Source organism: Amblyomma americanum, chromosome 2 (assembly GCF_052857255.1).
Source record: "Amblyomma americanum isolate KBUSLIRL-KWMA chromosome 2, ASM5285725v1, whole genome shotgun sequence".
In the NCBI taxonomy this organism is placed as follows: Eukaryota; Metazoa; Arthropoda; class Arachnida; order Ixodida; family Ixodidae; genus Amblyomma; species Amblyomma americanum.
This window is the reverse complement of record NC_135498.1, coordinates 89,921,011-89,947,529: the sequence shown is the minus strand read 5'-3', so window position 1 is coordinate 89,947,529 and position 26,519 is coordinate 89,921,011.

Sequence of the window (26,519 nt, the reverse complement as noted above, 5' to 3'; positions counted from 1 at the left end):
TTTCAAGGAATTCTTGCAGAACGTACTGTCATTCATTGACCGCGAACACTACAAAAGCACCCATTTCGATAAACTAGAACGAAGGAAACAGAAAGTTGCCACAGGGTATAATGCATGACAGCTGCGAGAATGTTCAGATATTTTTGGCACCTTTGGCGTGATGCTTGCAGACTGGATTTCTTATTTCTGCTTTTCCTTTGGCAGCATCGGTCGTTTGGATGTGGCAGCCTGGGACGCGGATCAAGCGGCCGCTTTCTTGCGCCTGAGTAAGTGCAACAACAGTGGCATTTTGAGACAGCGTTGATTGCAATGTATTTTATCAATATGTTAGGTCTAAATCGCCTACTTTAAAAGAATATTTAATTTCCTTCGGCTGCACTAGCACCCCGAACGTGGGGGAAGACTGCCACGATTGTTATACTTTTTAAAAAAAAAAGACTATTGGATGCCAGTCGAACGAGAACCATGGTGTCTATCAGCCCCGCGTATGTCAGACGATCAGAGTGTAAAGGAAAGCATTTACAAATTATACCTAGTAAGGCTGATGAATTTCCAAGTTCTAAGCCTTTATAGGCTAAGCCGAAAGTTGGGCGAGTTGCATAAAATTGTTAAATAGCACGAAAGGAACACGAGGGACCTAAAGAACGATCTAAGCCTGTGTCGTACTAAGCCTTGTTTCCTGGAACGAAGTCAGATTTCAGCTGAGAGAGTTTTCAAAGAATTGGCAGCAGCGCAAAAAAATGCTTATACAAAATTCCACCGTCAATTCAAAGCCTGTTCGTGGCGTTGGTGTGTTTTTTTTTATTCACACGTCGAGTAGTTCAGTACAATCGTATCTTCTTTCTATTCTCTGTATTCGCTAGAAATGCGGCATAGGAAAGCGGTGCCGCACTGTAGTGGGCAAAGCCAACCACTGTAGTCTTAGCATGGAAATAAAGGAGCCTCTTAACCACCTTGCTAAGAATCATTGCTCGCTATGCCTTGCATTGTACGATGTGCTAAAAATGATATTTTGTACTACTGTCCAAATAACAGAATGACATCTTTAGGTTCATATCTGTCCCTGGTGAGAAGTGTGGCTGCGTATTCGAGCGCCTGACTTTCTGAACCACATTTATTGCAGGCATGGTAGGGAATTGACACTCATCGTTTGGGTAACGCGTAGACGTGCAAGAAAAAAAGTCACAGGTGGTTCAGTTTCGGGTTAACCACGAATAATCGTGCGCAAGCAACATAAGCCCTGGTTTGTCATGGTTCATCTTGACTTTGTATGCTTCTGCTTGACCTGAACTAGCTTACTCTGGTTGATGAGTCATATAATGTAAGTTTCCATGCTAATGCATCACATTAAACTTGTACTGTGAAAGAATTAGTTATTCTCTAAATTCACAGAACTCTGGGAGACCTGATTCAGCTCCTGGCGCAGAGCTGCAGCGGTGAAGCTACGTGCCACTGCATGCGATGGCAGGTGCTGCCATCGGTGGGGCTTGTGAGACCGACGTTGTTCTTGTGGAAACTCTCGCGGACTAATCACTAATTTAACTGTCATGGTGACCAGTTTGCTCACAATCCTTTGTGATGACGTCACAACGTCACGTGACCAAGGTGGTCGACGTGCTAGAAGCAGGCCTCAGACACCTCAGACAAGACAACCGCTTCCCGACGGAGTGCTAGCGCTAGAGGGCACTGAAATGGCAACCATAAGAATCGCTCACTTCAGACGGGGGCAACCTAGCTCACGTGACACTGTGATGTCTTCCCAACCTTCCCGCCGGATTGTCAGCAAGCTGCCCACCGTGACGAGAGGCAGTTCAGTTAGTGATCTTTCGCGACAGGTTCCTCGGGAAGAGCGAGATGGATCTCAAGCCTCACCAACTGCAGCACCAGCCATCGCAGTGCAGAGGTGCATCGCTTAACCGCCGCATCACTGCGCCAGTAGTGGTGTGAGAAATTCCAGGGATATACGAATGCAGAGAATGGCTTTCTACTGCAGTGAAATTGAAAATAATGCAATATCAAGAAAAGCATTATCATATAATACATTAACCAGGGTAAGACAGTTTAAGTCCAGCAAAACCATAGAAAGTCAAGACGAATTGTGCAAAGCCAGAGCTAACGGTAATGGCGCGGGATGATTCGCGATAAGGCCGAAGCGCTAGCGCCTGCGATTTATATATTTGCTCTGGGCAAATGGTGACGGCGGCGCCTTTTCTGCGAATCGGGGCCCTTAACGCTATGGCGTTAATATCCTCCGAGTATCAACCTAGGTTGAAGAATGGGCCTCCTAGGTCACGTGACCTTGTAATATCACAACGTGCCCACCGTAAGTTAAATTAGTAACTGGTCGCGAGTGGTTTCTCCGGAAGAGCAACCTAAGCCTCGCAGCGCTACTGGTGGAAACACCTGCCATTAAGTGGCGCACCACCTAACTACTGCAGCATTGCAGTGGGAGTGGCATGAGGTCTCCCAGGCCTCTATGAATGGAGTGCTTATGCCACTTTTAGCACTGTGGTGCAGCGGTTGAGTGACGCGCGCCTGCCCTGCGATTGCAGGTGCTGCCACCAGTGGGGCTGCGAGGCCAATTTCGCGTGTATCGGCATTAATCCATTAAAGGTACCGCGTCATACGCTCAAAGCGAGCCCACGTTTCGCCTCCAGTTCTCCTATTGGGACGCAACATGGGAAACGGTCCCAGGCCACGGTCACGCGTCTAGCTTCCAGACGAAGGCGAGCAAGACGCACCAGTCTGAAGCCAATATTTGACCACTGTCTCTGATGTTGGGCGCTCTCTGCTGTCCTGGCTATGACAGGATAGTGAAAGCCCCGGAGACAAAATAAAAACAGCGCCTTGGAAAAGCATCTCCGGGCCCCTTGCTACTCGTTAGTTGGTTACAATGGAGTTTTGCCATGTCTGGCAGCGTCCGTGCTGCATCATTCAAACCTCGGCTATGTTTTCTTTGAGGAAGCGCGTAGAGTCATTGTCTTGTACGAAGGCGTCTTTAAAAACTCTGCCACGTCAACAAGCGGGCTGATGGGAAATATTTCGAGCAGTGAAGGTGCTGGAACCGTTGGTCGTCGCTCTTGAACTCTATAACACGCACTGGGAAGTAGTTATGCGCCAGAGCATTGCGTGTGCAATTTTTATGCAGCCGGGACGCTGAAGAGGAGACGGCGGATCCCTCCCAAGACAACAGGCATAGACGCGATTCCGTCCGGGAGCACAACATCGCGCACAGTCTCTGCACAGCCGAGTCTCTGCCGTGGTGAGCACAGGAGGCTTCTCGTTTCTAGGATCTCACTTCGCTCTTTGAAATTCCAGCGCCGCGCCCTTATTTTTCACGAGTTACCAGGGCTCTGCAGCACTTTATGAACATCGTACGTAAACTGTTTGCGTTGTGTTGCCAAGAAGATCTAAGCTAAATTTCCGCATCTACATAAAACAGAGAACACAGAATTAAGCCCGCGAGTTGGCTTGCTCTTCTGGTTCGACTGTCTCAACCCGCACGCTATTCTTAGATGAGGCTGCCGTATATATCTCGCAACAGCTTTTAGTCGCATGCTCTCGGAAATCATAAGAACGTTACGCAGAAGCTCCAGCGAAGTAGATTACCAAATAATGAGCGTATTAAACGATGCTGAACAAGGTTGGAAGCCTGGCCAATCACGTGCACCCTTACTCGATGGAGCTACCTTGAGGAATAAAGAAAGCAATCAAAGCAAGGCCATACGATTACGCCCACACCATGACGTTTCGCAGGGTGTGGCCGGTGGAGAGGCGCCCAGCTTTGGGCATGCTAGGAACCACGACAAGGGAAGAAAGCTGTGAAGAGGACGGGGGGTCAGTTTTGTATAGCGAAAACTGCGCTGCCAGGGAAAGCGTAAAAATATTACTCGAGCGCGTTTTCTAATTGTCTTTGAAGGCCTCTAACTATCACAAGTAATGTCAAAGGGTGACTTGTTTTATTGCGGACTTGTACATCAGCGAGAAGAGCATGGATGCATAAGGTCCTTATGCGTCGGGGTTTCTAGCGTTGTTTCTACTTAATTTGTTTTAAAAGAAATTTTCTACATCTTTGCGGAAAATTTTGGCTCAGCCGCCTAGAAACTTATATGTTTCGATTATACTTGTTTTAAAATTAATCTCAGCCGTTGTGTGAAAAAACATGGCTCCGCCCTGAAATTTTTTTTCTTGGCAGTTGTGATCTTGCTTCGACAAATAGAATTGGGTTGGCTGCATCAAGTAGTAAGTAAAAATGAAGGAAAGCAATGCGTTTTCTTGTAACAGCAACTGGAATTGTTCAAACGTAAAAATGATGTTCTTTGTGCAACATTTACTCCGCGACGCAAGTGATTTAAGGGGGTGTCGTATGTAAACTTGGAGTACTTATGAAATTTTACTACTCTTCAAAAGAGTGTAAGAGTGAAGGTTTCCTGTTTTTCTTGCATTGAAAAGTCAAACAATAGAACTCAGAAAAAATGCACTTGCAAAAATAGAAAACCGGTGCATAAATATCTAGGGGAACCTAAGTGGAAAAATTGAGAGACAATCAACGGAAAGAAATAAAAAATAATATACTCCTCCCGGTAACGCTTTGCATACCAGGCTCCTATTCTCTACAAGAGGAGAGGGGAATTTTCCGTCCTCGACTTTGGCACCAGCCAACCGTGGCAGATGGTTCACGGAGGCTCGAGAGAACACCGGACTCCGGGCAGTATTTCCCGACAAGGGTCTCATATGGACAAGGCTCTCTTGATTTTTACTTTAGAAGCTGCCTACATTTAAACTGAATTTACTCGAAAAAGCTTGTGGCTTACAAAATGCGTTTCATTTTGGTTAATAATAATTTGTTTTGGTAAAATCATTTTTGAATTTAATTCGTAAAATTGTCTCTCCGTGATATTGTGAAACAAGCAACGCTTAAGACCAATGGAAGCTATAGAGACTCAGGCGTTCATTAAGAAGTCTTGGCAGGTTTGAAAGCTTGCAAAACGAACAGGACACGTTTCCTGTTTTTCGGACCAGCCACAACTGGCCCACGTTTCGACATCGGGTTTATTGCGACTCCATATGACTTAGTACGAGGTGTTATGTGGTTTTGCGACGCCTAACAAAGGAGCAGTGACGATATCAAACGAGTCTATGGTCCTTATCGCCCTCTATGGCCACCACATGACCGCTGACCAGCGTTGTGGACTGATGAAAAGGACGCCTTGAATGCAGCCCTCAATCTGACTGTTCAAATTTCGTCGTTTTATACGCAGGACTTAAGCCATGCTCTCTTGAATGCCTGGTTGTGGAGCATGGTCGTTTTGCTCTTAGAACTGAAAATCCTAATAGGCACTGTTAGGCTGACTGGAAGTCAGTAAAACCACGTAAAGGGCCAGCTTCAGCCACAAATTCGTCACGGAACTATTAATTATTCTTCTGCTGCGCCAGCTGTCTGTCCTAGATTCGCAGAGGTTCCAGCGTCTGGTCGATAGATTTATGAGCAAAAAATGAATAAAAGCAGTTGGATCGGTTGAATGTTACAAATTTACACGTGGGCTAATAAAGTTGGCCGTATTCTAGTTTTGGAATCAATTTTGAGCCCGTGGGGTTCTTTAACGTGCACTGGCATTGTGCAGCACACCGGCGTTTAGCAGTTCTAGTCCATCGAAATTCCACTGCAACAAACAGGATTCGATCCAGCGGCCTTGGACTCAGCAGGCGATATATCATGGTCACTGATCCAGAGCAGCGGGTAGGCTTTCCCTAAAATATTGGCTTAAATTTGTAGCAATACTTTTTGATGGTGGTTTAAAATCGCGAAGAAGGTTTGTTGGGTTGCGCCATGTTTGTAATACCACTCGAAAACATATGTAAATACCCAACTCGTTGGACACATCCAAGGGGCGGCTCACCTGCGCCCCCAGCGCCGCGCCGTGACGAGCATCGAAAAAAGGCATCCACCTCCATGCTCCAAGAGCTGGCTCGTTCCCCCTCTCAAGCCGAAGGAAGGAATTTCGAGCGTGAAGAGAGGGAATTTGGGAGGCGCTGAAAGGACAACTTACACCGCGAAGAAAAGTTCCAGGAACGTGAAACAGCTTCAAGCCATGAAGAAAAGAGTCCCCGATAACCCCGTGGTCCTCCCAATGTTGTAAACCGGCTGGCGCTTCCAACGCGCGCGGAAGCGCGCGCGCTCATGCGCGGATGTCTGACATGTACAAATATCTGCGCCATGCTCGCGCCTGCACGCGCGTCGCGCTTTGCGTATGCGCAGACAGTATCCAGCATACGCCCGTACGCGTAGGCGCTCCGCCGGTACGCGGAGCATGTGTCCATCGAGTTGGGGCTTAAGTCGTCGAAAAGGCCGTTTACGCCGTGGTAGAATCCTGTACCGGAGCACACTCGCTAAAATTCCTGCGAGTAGTTTCCGTTATTGGTTTCTGTGGTTTCTTTTCGCGCTATTAAACTTGGCAAACCATCAACAGCCATTTTTTGACGAAAACTACATGAACTAACACCTTACTGCCATCGCTACTAAGCTGCGTGTGTTGGCTCACTGCAGCTCCCGCGGCAAGAAATGTGTGGCCAGGTTCGGGACGAGTGGCTGCCCTAGAATGCCAGTGGCCCGACCACAACTGCTTGTACGCCCCCACCGAGAAATCGACGGGCCTACAACAACCATTCAAATGTACGTGGCGGGGATGGCTTGTTCCCGTAACCGCTGCGCTGGACGAAAACCCAGTTGGTCCATTTTGAATTTTTGCTTGCACCACCAAAATGAGCAGCTTTTTAGATGCGTTTAATGTGTTCTCTTTGTGTGCGTACAAAGCTACATCACAGTGCTTTGCACTAGAATAAAAAATTAGCCGGGGTTAACTCCGCCTAAACCGATGTATGACGTGCGAAAGCGCGGCAACGTAAATGGTGACGCCACAAGCGGCGCCATAGCAATGTGATGGCCAAATCTCAAAGCCATGAACTACATTTTAGGGGATGGCCTTGAGCTAAATTTCTGGAAATGACCCGAGCCAATTTCGGAGGTTGCCATCGTGTCCAGCACGGTCAATTATGGTTGGATATCAACTATGGTCCAAATCGGCAGTGGTCAAATTTTTGTGAGGAGGCCCGGGCCAAATTCTTGCCTCTTTGCGTCACAGTTGCTAAGGCAACGTGCATTGCACAAGGAAGATACACGCGCTACCTCTACGTAGGCTTAATATTTGCGTCACAGTTGCTATTGCAACGTGTGATCCACAAGAAAGAGTTGTGCTCAACATAGGCGTCACAATTGCTTCGGCAATGAGCGGTGCACAAGGAAGATGCGCAAGTATGATTTATGCTTGAGTCTGAGAATGTTGTGAGTGATTTCACGCTAAAATGAAGCTTGTCGTGGACGCAGGGCCTATCTCGAACCCGGGCTCCGTTGAGTAGCGTGTCCGAGCCTTCGGGCTGAGGAAAGATAGAACTTTGACTTTGGGAAATTGGTAACATGCGGGTTGAATGGCACTTTGATGAAACTTATTATATTATTAAGAAAAGAAAACAGTCAAAATTCAAGAATTCATGGGTCGAGCGACTGAATGAGCCTTGTCGTCAGGGCCCAGAGCGTTCGTTCTCACTCAATCAGAACGCTTCTTAAATCCCCTAAGGTTCCGCCCCTTCATATGGTGGTGGCTAATTTCTCCAGGATGGGAATAGTTGCACACCATGTAGAAAGCAGAGACACTCGTTGCAGAGTCCATAAGTGGGAACTGGCGAAGAGGAATCGCAAGTCCGCTTCTATTTCGCACAGAGGTGAAACAGTATTGCAAGCGGCACACATTTGATTCTTGCGGCGCCGCGGGCCACAACGACAGCAAGGTCTCTCCGGTTTCGGCCGGCTTCTGACGGATACGGCTAATTACTTGAAGGCGCCGTTCCTTTATTTCCTTGTCGTCTGTCCATCGTCAGTCGCTGCCCCAGGCATTCTTCTTGCTGGGAACCAGTCAAAGGGAAGGCCATCTCCCACCCCCCCCCCCCCCCCCCACCCACCCCCCCCAGAGCCAAGTGTGGGCTAATCTCAGCGGGTATTTTCACAGCCAGGCATCCTTTTTGTGTGGGGACATCGGATGGTCAAACGTCGTACCGCCAGCAGGGTTGTAACAAGCTACACACAACCTGCGCGCGCACACATCCGCCCAGCCAGCTCACCCCCCACCCCCCCGCACACACACACCGCAGCGCTCGTTTTACACACACAGGCACAAGCGCGCGATCATTAACTACCCAGTACACGCAACCCGCGCCATGCGGCTCGTTCTATATTCGTCGTCTGTTTGCCCGGTGTTGATAACACTTGGCCATCCACCGCGGGAAGCGGTACGAAAGGATCATCGACGTCGCATGAATATACACTCTTGAAACCAATTCAACACAGTCGAAGATCGCGAAAGAGGTGCATCAGTTTAACGTTCAGCCGTCAGTGGCGTGTGAAAACAATTACGCTCATTCACTTGTTATTCACAATTACGCCCCCAATCATGCAAAAAAGTTACCTATCCTTCCAAAAAATTATCAAATCCGGCTTGTTACACGGACTTGTCGTGCGGCTTTTGAAAAACCTAATTTCGGCGCTAGACAAGGAAATGTTTCGTAGTTCGAAATTCATAGTTTCTTTTTGACGTTCCCTAGCTACCAAATCAACCACTGTGTTTATTGAAGGATGCATTCTCTAAACGAGTTTCAAACACGGCAATTATAAAAAATGTTCAGAATTTATAGTCCAATTTTTCCGCACCTAAAACACCTACCTAGAAAACGGAAAAATATAATACGTTTAGACTTTAGTTTTGTCTTGTAAATGTGCTTAATGTTAAAAAATGAGCTAGATGGCGAATGACTCAGCTAAATTCCACATTTTGAATATAAAAGAATGCACGCTTCGACTTTTCTATAGCTTTAAGCGGAAAAACTACATAGCCTGTCTTAGCGTGCACTGTAAAACATGTCGCAATATTTCGGCAGTTTCTGAGTTATAAATTTTCAAATGTGATCAGGTTAGCTAGATTACAAATGCTGTCGAGGAAGATAGGGAAAACGCCTCTAACCGTAAGGTATAACATGAAGCGATCAGTGAATGCAGAATATTTTCTCTTATAATAATTCGGTGTTTACCCTGATACAATAACCATCCACTCTTATTCAGTTCAGTTTGAAATGGACCGATTTTGATGAAATTGACCTGAGACATAGCACGTATTTCTTACCTCTCCAATGGAGCTGTCCATTTTTAACGTGTCGTGCTTGCACTGTATCACAAGAAAACCAGCCAAGACGAGGCCCTCAACAAAGGATCCTTCATTGCGTCTAGTTTTCATTAATATTTTCTTGGTATCCATGGAATTGATCTGGCCAAGACATGTTAGGTTCCCAAATATGCTTCCTCAAGAATAATTCTCAGACAGGACACTAGTATAGCTTCAGGCGGCTACCAACAATGCCGACGCTAGACTACAATAAGCCAGTCATAATTTCTGTCATTCGTTTATCGAATTCAGGTTTGCATCTTTCTCATAATAAGACGTAGTCATAACATGTTCAAAGCTAGCCTCGTACAGCTATGAGTTCGGAAAAACGAACATCTTCTGAAAAATTGAGCCCACTGACAACTCTGTGCTGCAGAGCGAAAGGACGTCATGCACCAGCTGGGATAGATCACATGCCTCGGCTTTCCGTGTGTCCATCCTGTGCAGGCGAAACGATGCACCCAGGGCCATCACCTGCGACGAGGGCGGACCAGCCACTCGACTGAGGTTGCGAAACCAGGAGGTACAGGTCGACAGAGAGAGGCTGCGCTCGGAGCAGTTCGGTGAGCCTCCGCCTTCTCGCTATTCGCTGGCACTGAATTGAGGCCTACAGATGGTGCATCGGAAGCCGGGGATCGATTTCTCAATGATGATCGCAAGAAAGGACTGTGCTATAGGTTGCTCAGAACTTGTGCTGTCCCAAACCGGGATATCAAGAGAATGAGGCAGTCCCGCTATTGTGTAGTCGGAGCTTCTTGTGTAGTGTGTCGCAAACTTGAGATTCCCCGCATTGCAATTTCGCGTTTCTTGTCTTTCTCCACACTGTACATGAGTACGTTGTGGGTGAAAAACACCGGACTTCATAAATTATTTGTCCCTGCCAAAATGGTCTTTCTTCGGTAGGAATATTCTTCAGTCTACTGTTTTGCGACAGCAGCACAACGCTGCTTCATTTCGTTTTGGACTGACGACGAACTATCCCCAGTAAGAGCTACGCGGTGATACGACGTCACAGTAACAAGATGCTCAATTTTCGATCATTTCAGATTTTGTTATTGCGTCCCACCTATGAGTCCCGGCCTTTCAGCTATGGAAGTAATTCCATCTAATGTCAGCCATGTCCTGCTTGCTACCAAAGGCAGGCCAAACAACTGCATACGCCCACAAAATCATTAGCGGAACTGAGCAGTTTCTGTACTTAGACATGACTTGCAGACACCAAAATGATTGCTTGTTTATAAACACAAAATAAATCATATTACTCATGTGCGCTAGCACAAACACTCTTATAGCACAGCAATAAAAGCATACACGCCAGGATGTGCATGACATAGAAAATATAATACTTCCGCACACATTCGGGTTTTGAGTCTGCGGCTCCGCTGGTAGTACAAGCTGGCTACCGACCAAGCTGTGGCTAGTCTATTCTTGGGAAATCGCATTCAGACCTCCATTCATCACGCTCATGCGGGCACCATGTTACCGAATAATTCTCCCAAAGTGGCCTTGATTGACCTCTCCCGGTAGAAGCACCATACTTGTTTGCAGAAAATGCCGAGTCATGATTAGAGCGGTCATCCCTGCTAAGCTGGAAAGGAACGAGAGACATCTCCCAGCATGCCACACATCATTCCTAGTGCCCATGCCATGCAGGCCAGCTAAAAGCCGGGCCCACGAGCCTGCCGAGAGCCGGGCTTCTCGCACAGCCCCCGGAGAGAAGGCAGCTGAAGGCACCACCTGCGCCGGTCAGACAGCCCCCCCAAGGACCACCTGCAGAGCTGCTGTTCGGTGAGCCAGGCATTCTGTTCGCAGTCAAGCAAACATGGGTGATGCAGGGGATTGGCAGAGAGAAATGAAGGTAGAACAGTGCTCATTGAACTGGAAAGTAACAAGTATAATAGAGAGATACGGGATAGTTGGTGACTATTACAATGTCATGTCATGTCGTGTTACAATGTGATTACGATAGCTGTATAAATGTGACGCACTGTTATAATCGAGTTGAAGTTCCGCGCTCTGCCCTTCCGTTTCTTCCTCGTCCCTTGTCTTTTTTGCATGCTTTCAAGATGCATTCTACTAATAGTCACCAACTAGCCCGCCTCTCTCTATTATTTACAGAAAATGCCGAGCCATGATTAGAGCGGTCATCGCTGCTATGCTGGAAAGAAACGAGAGACATCTCCCAGCATGCCACACATCATTCCTAGTGCCCATGCCATGCAGGCCAGCTAAAAGCCTGGCCCACGAGCCTGCCGAGTGCCGGGCTTCACGCACAGCCCGCGGAGGGAAGGCAGCTGAAGGCACCACCTGCGCTGGTCAGACAGTCCCCGCAAGGGCCGCCGGCAGAGCTGCTGTTCGGTGAGCCAGACCTGCTGTTCGCTCTTCTGCAGTTCGTTGGCAGCTGGCGCCATCAAATCAAAAGCCGAACACCCAATGTTGGGTGTGCGGAAGGGCTGCTCCGCTTACTTGGCGTTTATGGTGTCCTGCGCCGGAGTGTCCCGATTGCCCTGGTCACGTGTACGAGCCGGTCTTGCAATGGTGTAGCCATAGATTAAAGATAAGAGAAGCCAGATAACGATACAGCGCCTTACCGATCTCCTCGACCCCGCAGAGTGAAAAAGAATCAGATTCGTGACCTCTCCTCTTTTTCTTTTTTTACAAGAAATTGGCTTGCTTCTGCCAGCGACGATGCGCTTTTTTTTTTCATAAAAATGTTATATTTCGAACACAATGTGCTCAGCAGAATGAACAAGTTAAATACATTTGCTAACTAGAGATGCGTGACCAAAAATGAGAGGCGAGGTCCTTATTTCGAATTTCGTTGTATTTAGTTGAGGAAATAAGTATTCGGTTGGCTTTCTCCTAACAAGATATTGGCGACAAAAGCATTTTTAGCGCTAAACCATTTATGAACGCAGTTTTTGCATATAATGTAGGATCTCACTATAACAATCCACATATCCGCAGATCACCCGAAGGCACTCCTGTCTTTCGGTTCTATTAATATATTTGCTATCGTCTAAAGATTTTTCTATTGGTTTCCTACCGCAGTCTTAACTGTTGGATGCGATTGATGGAAACACTTTAAAAGAAATATTTTTCTACTTATCGGAAGAATGAACAATTACTTTTATATTTTCATAACAGTATCTTGCAATTTTAAAAAATTTCCCGAGAATGCTTGACGTGAAACCTGAATCTCCTTTATCAGTGATGAGGACTCACGATTCGTTACTACCAGGTTGTGTTTCTGCAGATTAGAAAAAAAATTTCTGCGCCAGACGTTTTCTGCTTTTCTTCGCTCTAAATGACCGACGCAAAAAATGGTGACTGTGCATGTGCGCTGCAAAATGTCATCAACCAGCCGGAGGTGCACTTCGTAGTAACACACAGAGAATGCGCCGCGATGCTGTCTTTTGTGTACTTCGCAAGCAACAGTACAGAGGAGCAGATGGCGCCCAGAGCAAGCAGGCTGTTCTAGCGCAACCTCTTTTCCATAGGAAACTTCCCTGAGAAGAAGCCGGATCCGTGCCGGTGGAAAGAAAATGAGGCAGAGTCGTTATCAAAAGCTTGCCGGACGTGCGAGCGCGAGGCAAAACTGCACCCCTGCATGACCTCAGCCTGTGTACACTCACTCCTGTTCTACACATGCTGTACGGGGTTCACTACCGGTGAAAGGTGCGGCTTCGCCATCCGCCAGGCCTCTAGCCTTGCCTTCGTAGTACCACCGTGATGTGTGAAGCGGATCGCGTCACCTCTTCCCAGGGTACTCAACATGCGTGCAGAAACAATCTTTTCCAATTTTTGGTGTTCGTGCTCTTCACATCCGTGACACTAAATTTCCGAAGCGCGAGAGCTGAACGAGCAAACAATGAGTCTCCGAATTTGAGGATGATCAGTCCTCCTGGTCGCAAAGAACATTGGAATACTAAGGCCTCTGCGTAAAAAACGATTGTGCTAAGCATTCCGATTGGAAGGAAATGCTCTTTTTTATATTTGCGTGTGACACTAATAGACCACAATTCACAGGTTGGTTACCTGTTTGTAATGCGAATGATCCAGCGTAGAGTTTGCTTGTGACCAGGAATAAATGAGGGCATAGTTCAGTTGACACATCACAGTGGAACAACCAGGCTACCGCAGCGATGCCGTAGTGGTGAGACAATACGCCTTGTATTCGGAAGGTGCTGGCCCCTTAAGTCGTAGGTGCATTTTTACCGGTAGGTGTCCTAAGGTAAAGTTTGATCCGGTGCTGCCCGGTGGTGGTGTTGCGGACGCCGACGCCACAGGCAGAAAACTGAGGAAAGAGCTAAAGGCAGATAACGCGATGTCCACTAGGCAACCGCAACGGACGGGGGCCTAGGGGTCAAGCATCCGTTGCGAATGCTATGGTTGCTGGGTTGTTAAATGCGGAAGGTGCTGAGTGGCAGTATCCGGTATTCCAGGTGGGAGATAAATTTTTACCGGTGCGTTCCCGAAAGTACACCCTCCGGAGATTGCTCCAGAGGAGTCTCGTTTGTGCGTTGGACCGCACTTTCCACGCAATGTCCCTCTTCTGCATTCATGTCTGGCATGCCCACTTGTTCGTAGGGCTTCACCCTGATGTGTATAGCCTACTATGGTTGAGGTGAGAACGTTTTCACAACATGATCGCCTGGGACGGCAATTTCAATCGCATTAGCCTCGCTGACTGCTGAACTCGCAGACGGATCGGATATTGTTGCCAAGCATTAGTATTCTTGCTTGCTTCCTTCACGCGAACAATTCCTCGCACATTTCTTTTCTTTCTTAATGCTTACCGTAAATGCATTTTTCGCAGAGGCCTGAGTATTAAACCGTCCTCGCGATTAGGAGAAGTGGTCATTCTCAAACTAGGGGTCTTTTTGTTCATTGTAATGCTAGAGCGTTAGTACCACCGTATCGAAAAAACTGCGTTGCGTCAGTGTTGGTGACGGTTTAATGTATCGCAACTGGAGCGGCCGGAGCAACCGGCCGCTGAAGCAACCAAGGTGGGCCACCTGGTCACATGACCTTCTGGCGTCATCGCAACCTGCCCACCGAATTGTAAGCAAACTGGCCACCATGGCAGGTGGCACTTAATGACTGCTCGCGAGGCGCTGCTTGGGAAGAACCATTCGGGTCTCACAAGCCCCACCGGTGGCAGCACCTGCCAATGCAGGGCGGTGGCGCATCACCTAGCCGCTGCACCACTGCGCGAGGAGTGGTATGAGGACTTCCAGCGATCTATGAATCTTATGTGGAGAATTAGCAATTTCGCATATACGGGCCTAAACCCAGTAAAGCTGTCCCATTCCCTCAGTTTTATTTTTTTCTGCGTGCGATTGCTACAGATTATGGATCACTCCTATGAAGAACACAAGATAAAAATGACGGACGATTTAGCGTGGGTGGGCCCAATGTTAACTAAGTTCGCTAGCACTCCGGCTTACTCGTCGGCTTCGGGCCGAGGCTTGGTTTTAAAGGTCAGGCAACCTTTAGACAGAGTGGGCCCGCTGCCACACAATCCGGTGGGTAGGTGGTGGACCACCTGCCAGAGTCAAGCAGGCTTTAGGCAAAGATCGTGCAAGTCAAGGCCTTATTGCTTGCGCGCTATAAAAATTCGGTAAAATATGTAGCTGGCGACTCGCATGCAGAAGTGCCCTGAAAGTAGGCATCGCGATCTGCTTTGTCCACCATGGCGCCTAGAGCAGACGCCACGCGGGTGGCGAAGCGGCACTTGGCGCAGGTTCAGATCTACGCACGGCACGCGGAAGGTAGGTTTGAGAGGTTGCGAGAAACGAAAGAGCCCTGTTACGTCGGCGCAGAGATGCATTTTCGCCACGCGCTGGCACGTCGCGTACATTCTTGACCGCTGTTGTCCCAGTGAGGCTACGGAACGATGTGAGTTACTTTAAACGAGGTTCGAAAGGCGAAATACTAGAAGGCTGTGCTCGAAAGAGATGCTCTCAGAATGATCGCTTCAATGGCCGCCGATTCTGTTGATTCATACGTTTTGAAGCGTCACAAAAAAACTGCGTGCTGTAGAACGACGAGCTTGGCTGCGCAAGGTTATCAGTTGGCTTCACCCCTGCTTCTCGCTTTGTCTTGATGCAAGCCATGCAAACAATTTCCACTTTAACGAGAATGGGCGATTATAGGCGCCAGAGGTGTCTAAAAATCACAACTTAATTTCCAGCGTTGTTATCGCGTTCGACATTGTACGTTTTATTGTGGAGTACTGAAACTGGAAAATATAGCAGTGACCACTTTTCATGAAACACAAAAACTGGCGTCACCTGTCAGTCGCTGCCAGACTGCGAATGGACGTCACTTATATGGTAGCATGAACGCGACACTGCTAAATTCCCTGTGTCGATACTACGCAGAGCCCGAGAGGCCGACGGGTCGACGCACAGGGAGCAGCCGGCCAAACCAACGCAGACGACACCTCGGCCGCAGCTACTCCAGGCTCGTCGCGGCAGGGGTCACGCACACGCTCGACGAAGGAATCCCTGCCATGGGCCTCGGTGAGGCGGCCCCGTTACGCAGTCGTGCCCGCTCGCCTTCTGCCACGAGTCTTTGGACCAGCGTACTAGAACTTTCGCTGTAAAATATCTTTTTGGTTCTCTACTGTATATCGATGAAGGCGAAATACAAAAACGCTGTTAGGTTGTAAACGTCTCCATATGGTTTCCTGGCCGTGCAGTAGCGATATTGTGATCGGCGTAAATTTGCTTCCACTCCTAAAAACATTTCGAATCACTCATATCTCTCACTTACGAGAAATATTTCGTTTTAGAGCGCTAGCTCTATTCCTCGGGGGAAGACTTCTGATTTCTATGTGGCTAAGACAATGACCTTCAACGCCTCACAAGGTCAAACCGAATTTAAATGCATGGCGGTATGGCCCAAACTACGGTAGTATGAGCGAGTCATGATATGACTATAACCATTCGGCACCTAATCTTGACCCTTGACACTGACCCCTGACTTTGATTTCAGATAGTGGAGACATGCTTGACAGAGCTTTGGCTCATAGCACTAAGTGCAAGCCATGTTGAACTACAGCCTTTTCTTTATGCAAAAATGTTTCAACATAATATTCAAATTTATTGGAAGGATCCATTCGTAGTCTCACCTACTTCCGGGCGAATAAAACTTTGAAGCATCTAACCGGGACGCTATGGGCTGCCCAGGACATGCAATGGAATTGCTTTTGTACTTCTCGCAAGAGAGGTTAACTCCAGGTTATCCTCCATGGCATGATTTCGATTGTCCTCAACCCGTCGCTGTCCAACTTATCATCGGCATTTGCAATCAACTATTACCACCTATACAATAAGCATTCCTGCATGCATCTGTCTTGTCTTCAGCACAATTAAACACTAAGGTATTATAACAGACGGTACAAGTAGCATATGACGTGCCTATAGAGAGCCTAGAGGCTAATCAGTTATCAGAGCCCATTGACTACTGAAACTTTTCTCCCTAACACTGTCTGTTTAAGCTTCCACAGCTCTTCTGTGGCTCGTTGTAATGCTTGCATGCATGGCTTTAGCAGACAGCAGCAGCGGTTTGGATGTGGGAACGCGCTATGGAGCGGCAGCACTTCGTCGGCTGCGACGTCCTGTACTAGTCCGGTAATCATGTCCATGCTAAAAGCAATGAGGCTTTTTTCTTGGCGCATCCTTGTTCCAAGTTAACATTTGCTAATTGAGAGTGGAATGAGAAATGGGGGAGGAGGAGAAACAGGAGAGTAAGGGTACAAACGGATTAGGTGCTGAGGTAATGTGAGAGAAATGAAGGCAATGATGAAGCATATGTACAGGGGGTGGAAAATGTCTATCTAGACTTATCTCCACGGCTATCGCTCCTCTCTAGAGGCGCAGAGAGGGTCTGAGTGTATGAAACAGATATACTGGACTGAATTGATGATCTATATTCCAGGAGTGGAAGTTAATAGGATAGGGATGGCATACAATGCAGTCCGGAGTGTTGTGGGGCGACCTGCTTACACCTATCCTTCAAGAAGACTGTTCATGTAAAGTTGAATCTCGTCAAGTTATGGCTGAAGCTTGAACGTAATGGTCGCAAACATCGCGGTCACAGTGTAGATTTTGAGGCATGAGCCACAGGGAAGGCGGGAACGTTTGTAATATTCGACCGCTGCTATGCGGTTACTTTCGTGAACAGTTGTAAACCTCATCACGTAGAAACTTCATGAATCAGTGCTGTGAAATGAGATGGCCACCTTTATTATGGTGCACAGTAGCAAAAATTCGAAGTGAAACGGAACAAAACGTGTGTCAACTTGTTTTATCTACGAATATAAAATGTGCTGCGAATGGCATAAAAAATACAAAGATTTTATGCTGTACTATCAGCAACAACAGTTCAAACAACTAAGCCAAATATGCAACATAAAATTCGTGTAAACGGGAACGTATTTTTGCAGCAATATTTTCAAAAGAACGGTTTGCGTGCGAAAAACTGCTTTACTCAGACGTGCTGGGACGTGCCAGACTGCAGGGAGCTCAAGAGAGGAAGACGACAAAGCACTAGTTCCTAGCATGTCCAAGGCTTGCCAAGAGCCAGGTAAAACAATTCGGCCGCAGCACGGCGCCACTGGATTGGCCGTTATGTGGCATTGCTCCCCCTCTCTGAAGAGCACCGACTTGGTGCCGCAGCAATTGGAAGCAGTGAGAGAAGGGCCGTCGCATGTGTCTGACGTCTGGTGTAGACACGCCTGAAGCGCTAGGGGGCATAGTGCGGCTTCATCCGTGCGACGTCGACGACTTCGAAGGTCGGCCGTCTAGAGGAGCAAACCATTTATTGGCGTAGAACTTCGTAGTTCAACTCACAAAGTTGGCGGAGAACCTCGTAGAGGCCAAGGTATCGATGCAGAAGCTTTTCGGTGTGCCCTCGCATGCAGATTTGGCTTCAAACCCAGACTTGTTCACCTGGTTTGTAACTAACATCCCTGTTGGTAACTAACAGACTACACTGCGTTCACTGCAGCTGGCCGCTAACTCTATCTCTTATGCTAATCCATGTAACCATCAAATTCTCCAGTTGACAAGGTATGGCGCACTCTAAACAGTTGATGAAAATTTGTTTTGTGCGTTAAAAAAAGACACCAACTGCGCGTGTCAATCTCACGAGTCTCCTTCCAGATAGAGAATCGCGCTTGAGCTGCATAAGTTCGTGCTCGCAAGAGATCAACGGTAGATAGACGTGCATGCACAGGGCGCACACGCCGACACGCCATGTGACCGCACCTCCTCACACCTCTTCTCTGCGCCTGTGCGCCCTGTGCATGCACGTCTATCCACCGTTGGTCTCTTGCGAGCACGAACTTGAGGAGTTGAGCAAGGGTAAAAGTTATCAGCAGCTCACAGAAAGTCAGAAGCAAGGTAGGAAAGAGGCATATGTAAAGGGGCTAGAACATCTCTACAAACATCGTTGCGAGCGGTTCCGTTTACCGGAGAAGTGGGGAAGTATGTCTCAGTAAAGGTTACACAATCTCTCCGATGTTTATCACAGCATGTCCCTGAGCAGGCGCCTGAAGGTCAATGCCTGGGGGAAAGCGCCCGAGGAACCGTCTATTTGCTGTTAACAGAGCACCTAATTTCGTGACCATTGCGTCAACATAACGATAGCTTGAGTAAATTGTTGATCACTGTTCTATAAAGGGAAAGTAGAACCTTAATTACGTAGAATGAATTGCTGAGAATTCCCGGTCAGAAAAACCCCCTTACTACTATCCTGCAAAAATAGAGCGTATTAAAAAAAATTAAATCTCGCCATTAAGATAAAGCTAAAGCTTAAAGGAGAGGACTTGAAACGGCTTGATAACTGGTATTGTGTTGTATTTGCGGCACTGTAAGACGGGAGCGGTGTATTACTTTGGGACGACCGCGATAATACTCGCAAGCACTGTGCGGCTAATTTCGAGAACTGTTATACATAACGTATAACGTTCTTCCATCCGGTTCTTATCCCTCCCCCTTACCCCAACCTGCAAGGCGCATCACATGCGTCCACCGAGATTAAAACTATTAAGCTTTTGCTTACCCCTTAACAAATTTATGTGTGCTACCGCTTTGAATCTTCTTGTAAGCTGATGACAGATAACGTCTTGTAACCCAACGCATATTTCTATCCCATATATATCCTTCTGTTTACGTCAATGTTTCTTGCTTTGTTTTATCAAACATGATCAGCCAACGAGCCCGCACCTCAACTCTCGTATACATCCGTTTAGATAAGAAACAAAGAGGCAGTTTTTGAAAAGATAGAGGGAACGATTATAAGCTCCAAATTTTTTTCATTAGTAAGGAGAAATTTAATAAATCAAAAGCTTAAAGAAAGATCGCAATATACGCATGTCAACTTCTTCCCCGTTTTTAACAATTATTGCGGTGAAATGAGAAGTTGCAGTGGATTCACTCAAATCACAAAAATTGAGGCGAACTACCTCTATAAACCTACAAGAACACGTTGTATAAAAAAGCGGCGCGGTGACACGCCGCAGCTGTTATCCAGTATTGCAGGCGCACAGTAAGGGAGGAATACCAGATACACATAAAATGCAGGAGAACAGATAGTGTTTCAATTATTTCGCAGCCAAAATAGAATGAAAGTACAAAGCTTTTAAGTGACCTTAAAGTCCAAAGAAATGTTACAGGACTCCAACTACAGGAACAGTGCTATACCAGCAGGTGCTGCAGCGTCGGGAAGTAGTTCAGCGATAGTTCAGTATTAACGACGTCATCAGCAAGACTTTTTTTAGCCCGTAATTCCCGAACAGTACATAATCATGAATCCTGGCTGACCATATCATGTCCTCTGCAGGGCTGTGACTGTCTGCCGTCAGCCTCATCTGAGCCGGTACGTGGATGACTTTCGGCCTTCTTTCTTTTTCGGTTCCTCGTGTGTTTTCTTTTAGGCGTAAGGTTCCAGCACGTTTATTTTTCCTGTCGTATTTCTGGGGCAGAAGAATGGAAACGAAGGAAAAGGGAGATGTTGGGCATTCCGGAAGTTCGTAAAAGCGCTTAGGAGATGCACAGAGCGCGGCTGAACGCCATATTTCTTGGCATCCTAGTCTGCGGAAGTGGTCTGTTTTCCTTCATTACACTTGTCGCAACGCACACGCATTAGGAAAAAAAGTAGACGTAGGTGTCCCTGTGTATCCCTTTTTCTCTCAGTCACGAAGCACCTCAGCCCGCTCTTAAAAGCGAATGCAGTAATAGACGAGTAGTTAACATGCCTAGAAAAGGAAATGTCATCAGAAAGTAGTAATTTTTTTTAAGAACTTGTTGTCTGCCAGCACAACCATGAGATGTTCCCTCCCTGTTTTGTGCGTAGTAGCCTCAGCTCCTTTACGCGTTAAAAAGCCCCATACACACAAACGCATCCAAAGCAAAAATACAGTCCACTTCGCCACTTCGAGTAACTGCTGGCGTTAGTCATGAGTAGAAAAGACGGGAAGGACTTTTTTTCGATGCGGCGCACCTTAAACCGGCTTTGTCACTTATTCGGATGATGGCTTTTTGCCATACCATTTAACGCTTCGGAGAGGAATGGTGATAATAGCATTGGGCCTGCGGTAAAAAGGCAGAGTTGTGCTGGGTTTTTCCCACATTTGGAACCAAACGCTCTCTCACATCTCATATTACCGCTACATATGCGAGCTTGGTCGAGAATCATGACATTAGGGTTGTAATTCTGGTAAAGAGTATCTTCGCACTGCCAAGAATGGCTAGGCAAAAATCTGCGTTTTTGTACCGCAAGAAAATGGCTGTCGCCAGACACTGTTCTGTGTCACTGCTTGGGCCTTTGTTCCTGAACTATTAAGGCGCAACCACAACGAAGCCTTCCTTCAGCATAGCTTCGGCGTCTCGGTCACTGGTGTGTCGCAGCAGGCGAAATTTTAGCGATGGGAGGAAGGTGACGCAGAGAGAAACAGATATCTGACGAGGGCAGGTCTCAGCCTCGGTGCCGGAAATACCTCGTATGTGAGGATTGGTGGGGACCAATGAGCCCGCATTGAAAGCGAAATTCGGGATTTATTCCCGCCGCTGTGACAGCAGAAGCGCCCATTTGGTACCCGTGCTTATTGTTCCCTTTGCCAGCGCAGTAGGTTCCCCTCGACGCTGGGCAGGGTGGTTCGCTATGGACAAGAGATAATTAGGGGCTTTGTCAGCGACCTCCACACCCACTGTCTGAAGACCACAGCGTGCATGCGCTCACGTCTTTAGTCGCCCACTTCTTCGGGCGCCGAGCGAAAAGCTAGTAGATGATGTGGTTTCGCCTTTAGAGAAAATTGAGCAAGAAAGTTTTGCAACATATGCTAAAAGCGCAGATTTCAAATCTGACATTTTTTTTGGGACGCCGGAACTGCACTACTGCAAAACTTGGTTATTCGGCCCCTATTAATGTGAAATCGAGATAATTTTGACTGCTTGGGGTTACTACAAAATTCTATGGCGTCAGACGTTCGTTAAGTAGTACACTGTAGGACTCGCTGCGTCATTTTTCTCGCACAAGCACAAGAATATCATCAGCCAGCTTCCCAGCCCATAATATATAATTTTTTCACAATGCTAACCACTTGCTAACCACCTTTGGTTCATTCGAACAATTTTTCCACGAATTTCGAGGCTATATTTACGATGTTGTGCTGTCCATTGAGTTTTCAGCTGATACTACAGCTTATATGTCGTGCAGACCCCTGCATCACCCTTTCTTTTAACATAGGAAGCAAGTTCATCCGTATTCTTGCAGTGATGGCGCAGGAGAGCATCTGACCAGCAGTGCAAGCACCGGCATCTTTTGAATGCGGTACCAGGGCAACACCCACCCGGATACGTCACTGGTTTGCCACTCTCATGTTATTTGTTAACACCTTTGCCATTATAAGCATAACTGAATGTGGGGCATAAAATGCAAAAGTTTATCACAGAGTAATCGGGGACCACTGGGAGCGAATGGATTATTTCAAGGTTCATCTGCTTCAATTCTTGTTGAAATAGGTACAGTAGAACGCAGCATCGTGCCGCTCATTTCGCCTGCAGACTTGCCCTGATACTATATGTAATGTGCATGCATTTCCTTACGTTGTCGCAGAATCGAAAAACAGGGTTCTGTTTTATCACATCAGTACAGACCGTCCGTTTAAATTGCCAGCGTTATGTTGCCAGCGTTAGGCGCCTTCCAGTATTCAGTCTATCGTGAGTTTCTCGTGTTCGCTATTATCGTGCCATTCATTTCACTGTTTCCGCAGCCGTGGAATTAATTGCGCACTTTCTCTAGTTCGATTGCAGTAGCTTTTTTCTTAACCGTTCTACATCACGCATTTCTTTACTTCATTCTGTAGGTAATAGTACTGCGATCAACCCCAGCCTATGTGTCTTGCACACCCTGGATTCTGCCTTAACGCGCTTCTATTTGCGATTATTAATGGCAAATTTCGGATAATCAGGTTCCAGAACGAGACGCTCCGATTGATATAGCCTAGGTGGGGGTATAAGGAGGCCGAGTATCGCAGCAGTCACAAAATATGATGAACTGCTCAGGGCTCCTACGACATCCACTGTCTACTAGCCCTGTGATCGCAGCCCACTCGAGGTCACAGGGGTTCGGTATATTGCAGCTGGACTAAGTTCTGGTGCGATCAGATTTCAAAGGGCCGGATGATGAGACCTGGGTCTGCTTGGACGAAGCAAATTATGCTGTCTAGTTCCCAATCTGAGGCAGGAAATATTTTCTTTCATCATTCTTTTCTTAATAAATGCAAAATATTAACAGAGCTAACATTCTATTTTGCTTTCTTTCGTTTCACGTACTGTTGGCTTATTATGCAGGAAGCCAACTACCTTACTTTAGTGTGCTCAATTGCGTAACGCGGGCCTCTCTTCTAGCAGTCTTCATGCCATAAGTAACATAACGTGGTTCTGGCGCAGCTTCCTTCCTTACCGGTTGTTCCAGTTCCACGTGACAAACGGGATATCGCTGGACTTATTACGTCCACCGATATGGATGGGACTAGGGTGGCGCTGATGAACTTCAAGGTTAGGTTACAGGGAACATAAGTACCCCCGAAAGCAAAAGACTGAGTAGCGATTGCCGTACCTCAGTTGGTAGAGCACCGGATTCGCGATTCGGTGGCCATGGTTCTGAATTCTACCAAGATTCAGTGGTCATGGTTTCGAATCTTGCCAGTGGAATGTGGTTGTTTATCTTCAGCTTATAAATCATTTACAGTTCAAATCTAAAATGAATTGAAATGCAGGTATCGCCGCCACAAACCAGTCACTCAAGTACAAGCGCGATGACGAAGTAGATAGAAAACAATACGAATCTCTGAGGCTCTCAAGCCTCCATGAGGGTTAAGCGTGTGGATATTGAACTATATAAGTATTGTTTTACAACAGCTCGTGGTCTTTAATCGCACGAAGTTGACTGAGAAAAGGTAACCTGAATGTTGAAAGCCATAGGGAACCTATACTTCGTGATGCAATAGGCGGTCAGCTGAGTTAAGTATTACTGCTTCGCAGCTATGGGCTGTTGGATTTTGCTAAAGAAAAATTTGTACACTTGTCCTCAGTGTCCGTTTAACATTCCTCTGTTTTCCAATGTATCGCTGACTGTTGGCTTCCTGCATTTGTGTGTCGTAACGAGTATCTCATTTCGTTAGCCGTGTTAGTCTACAGTCTGTTCTTAATAAGGGAGTAATTACTCAGTGGCGTCCACACAAGCGCAGCCCTACGGCTGCAAAGGAAAGCTATACAGCTTCCTCAGGAAACATTTGACCGCTCCCTCGGCGTTGAGGAAAGGAAAGGCGCATAAGCGGCCCAGTTTGTAGGTGGGCACCGCCACTACCTCTGCGCTTCTGTGAGCACAAATACTGACTAAAAGCTACAGCTCCCAGCCAGCGTTCTTTTTTCTTCCTGAGAGCAAGGTTGTGCTATGCGTCCCTCCGTTCCTTTGCTGGTCCATTCCTGGAAGGTTCTAGACTGCGAATAGGACAAGACTGGAAATTACACCACCTGATTTTCTTCGTGCAGGCGGGCCCAGGATGAGTTCGCTGCTTGCGTGGTCTCATAGTTTTCTCGGTGTGTCCTGCTAGAGCAGCCCCGCGGTGCGCACGCGGAAGATTACTGCCCGAAATTCTGCCAAAGTGGTATGACCGAAACTGTCCAGTTGTCCGGCAAACAGGAGTTCAGTAGATTACCAGGGACGACCTGCGAACGTAGCGCAAAGATACTGGGACCGACTCGGATTACCGCTATCTATGAGCGTCAAGTAACGGTTGCACTCAAATCATAAAGTTTCTTTGTCACTGCGCTACGGCTGCATCCATGAGAATACAATGAAAATTCTCCTTTCTTTCTTTTTCACCCAGAGTCTCGGCGGCTGACAGGGGCCTTCAATCGCGCCCTCAGAGTGGCCGTCCGTCCAAGGCACGCACCACCAATATCACCTAAGTCTCCGCGTGCCCTTCGCAACACATCCAGGTTCCAAGAATTACAGTACGCTTAAATCTTTTCTTCTTAAGTCTTACAGTACGCTTAAGTCTTTTCTTCGAGTATATGCAAAATGCCCCATTTTCTGTGGTATTGTTCGATATGCCAGTAATCATGGATCTAAGAAACATCGCTAACGCTATGAGTATCATCTGTTGATTTGAAACCCTCTTGTACTGATGCTAGCAGTTGCAAGCAAGACTCCTTTTGTTAAATGCCCTTAACCCGGTATTCCAACTCGCTGCTCGCTTTCATGGTGTTCACCACCTTAGCCGTTGCTGCTCGTTCTCGACAACGGCCAAATGACGCTGGAGGGAGCGTTTTCGATTCGCATTGTAGAACCAAACACTGTTAATTATTCCTCAGACTTCCAATACAACAGACATCATAGACTGCTGTGTCAGTCATTTTTGCACACGAAAACTGATATTGTGATACCCTTATGACGTCCTCCATATCACTGGGTCTTCGCAGTAGTGCACAAACTTAATGTACGAATTTTTAGGCCCAATTTCGTTGGCTTAGTTTTTAACCTGACAACTTGTGGCTCAAGCGTTGTTCGTTGAAATCTTATTTCCCAATTATATATGTTGCCGAAGGAGCGTAGGATTTAATAAAGCGTTGTACAATTACATGGTTTATTCGTGAGAGGAGTAAAACATGAATGCATCATAGTGGATGCTCTAGCAGGTTCTCGCGCCTGGAAATCCGTTAACATAACGACTTCGTCACGTCTGCCCCGTTTCGCCTCCGAACCGTGTCACTATTTCTCTGTTCCCCATGCTTGGTTTGGCCTATTTGCTAAAATTTCGAAGAGTTAGCGGCGATTTTTTTCTCAGTTATTCTAAGCGTGGTCCGCCTTCACGCCTAAAAATCGCGCTTCCTATGAATGAGTGAGCGGCGCGTTGCTTACGCTTGTCAAGCGTGATTGATGGCAATTTTTGTGCGCCCTTGTTTTAGGCGTGGTGCACTTTCACACTTAAATATCACGCGTACTTCAAGCTTTGTAGGCGTTATCGCATGACCTCCTCATGTTTGGCATGCATGAAAGCCTTTAGCACCCCCCCATTCCAGTTTAGAACCCCCCCTTCTTTGTAGTTTACTTCGTCCAGGGGTCCTAAATGGGTTGAAAACCCTGTTGTAAACTGTTGAAAAATCCAAGAACGAGTGTTGGGATCTCGCGCAAGACGGGCCAACCACGTGACGGATTTTGCGTAGTGTGAATTAGAATACAATCAGGCTGTGGAGTGAAAGACAGTGGACGCAGTATTGGAATAGAATCATAATTTGAATAGATTCTTATATAAATCAATATTTCTGCATCAGTCTAATTTATCTCCCCTAATTTTTCTTTGTTTACATCCTCGCACCAGACCTGACTCATATGACTATCACAGTGGAAGTTCAACTTGGACAAATACTGCTGCCCCCACAGGTTTAAAAGCGCACGCTTCACACGTACGTGATCGTACGTACCACCTTCCATCCGGAACAAGAAGTATGAGTATAAAAAGAAGATAGCCTGACTAGAAAACAGAAGCTTAATTTTGGACAGTATGGAATGCTTTTTTACAACAGTTCAACCGAGCGGTCCTGTGATGTATGAGCAACATAAGAAAAAGACTCTGTATGGTATGGCAGAACACCGCGTGTAAATATTACTGTTGTCTGAGCCTTGCGATTTTCTGCAATTGGCCAGTCCATGACTACTTGCGTCGAGACC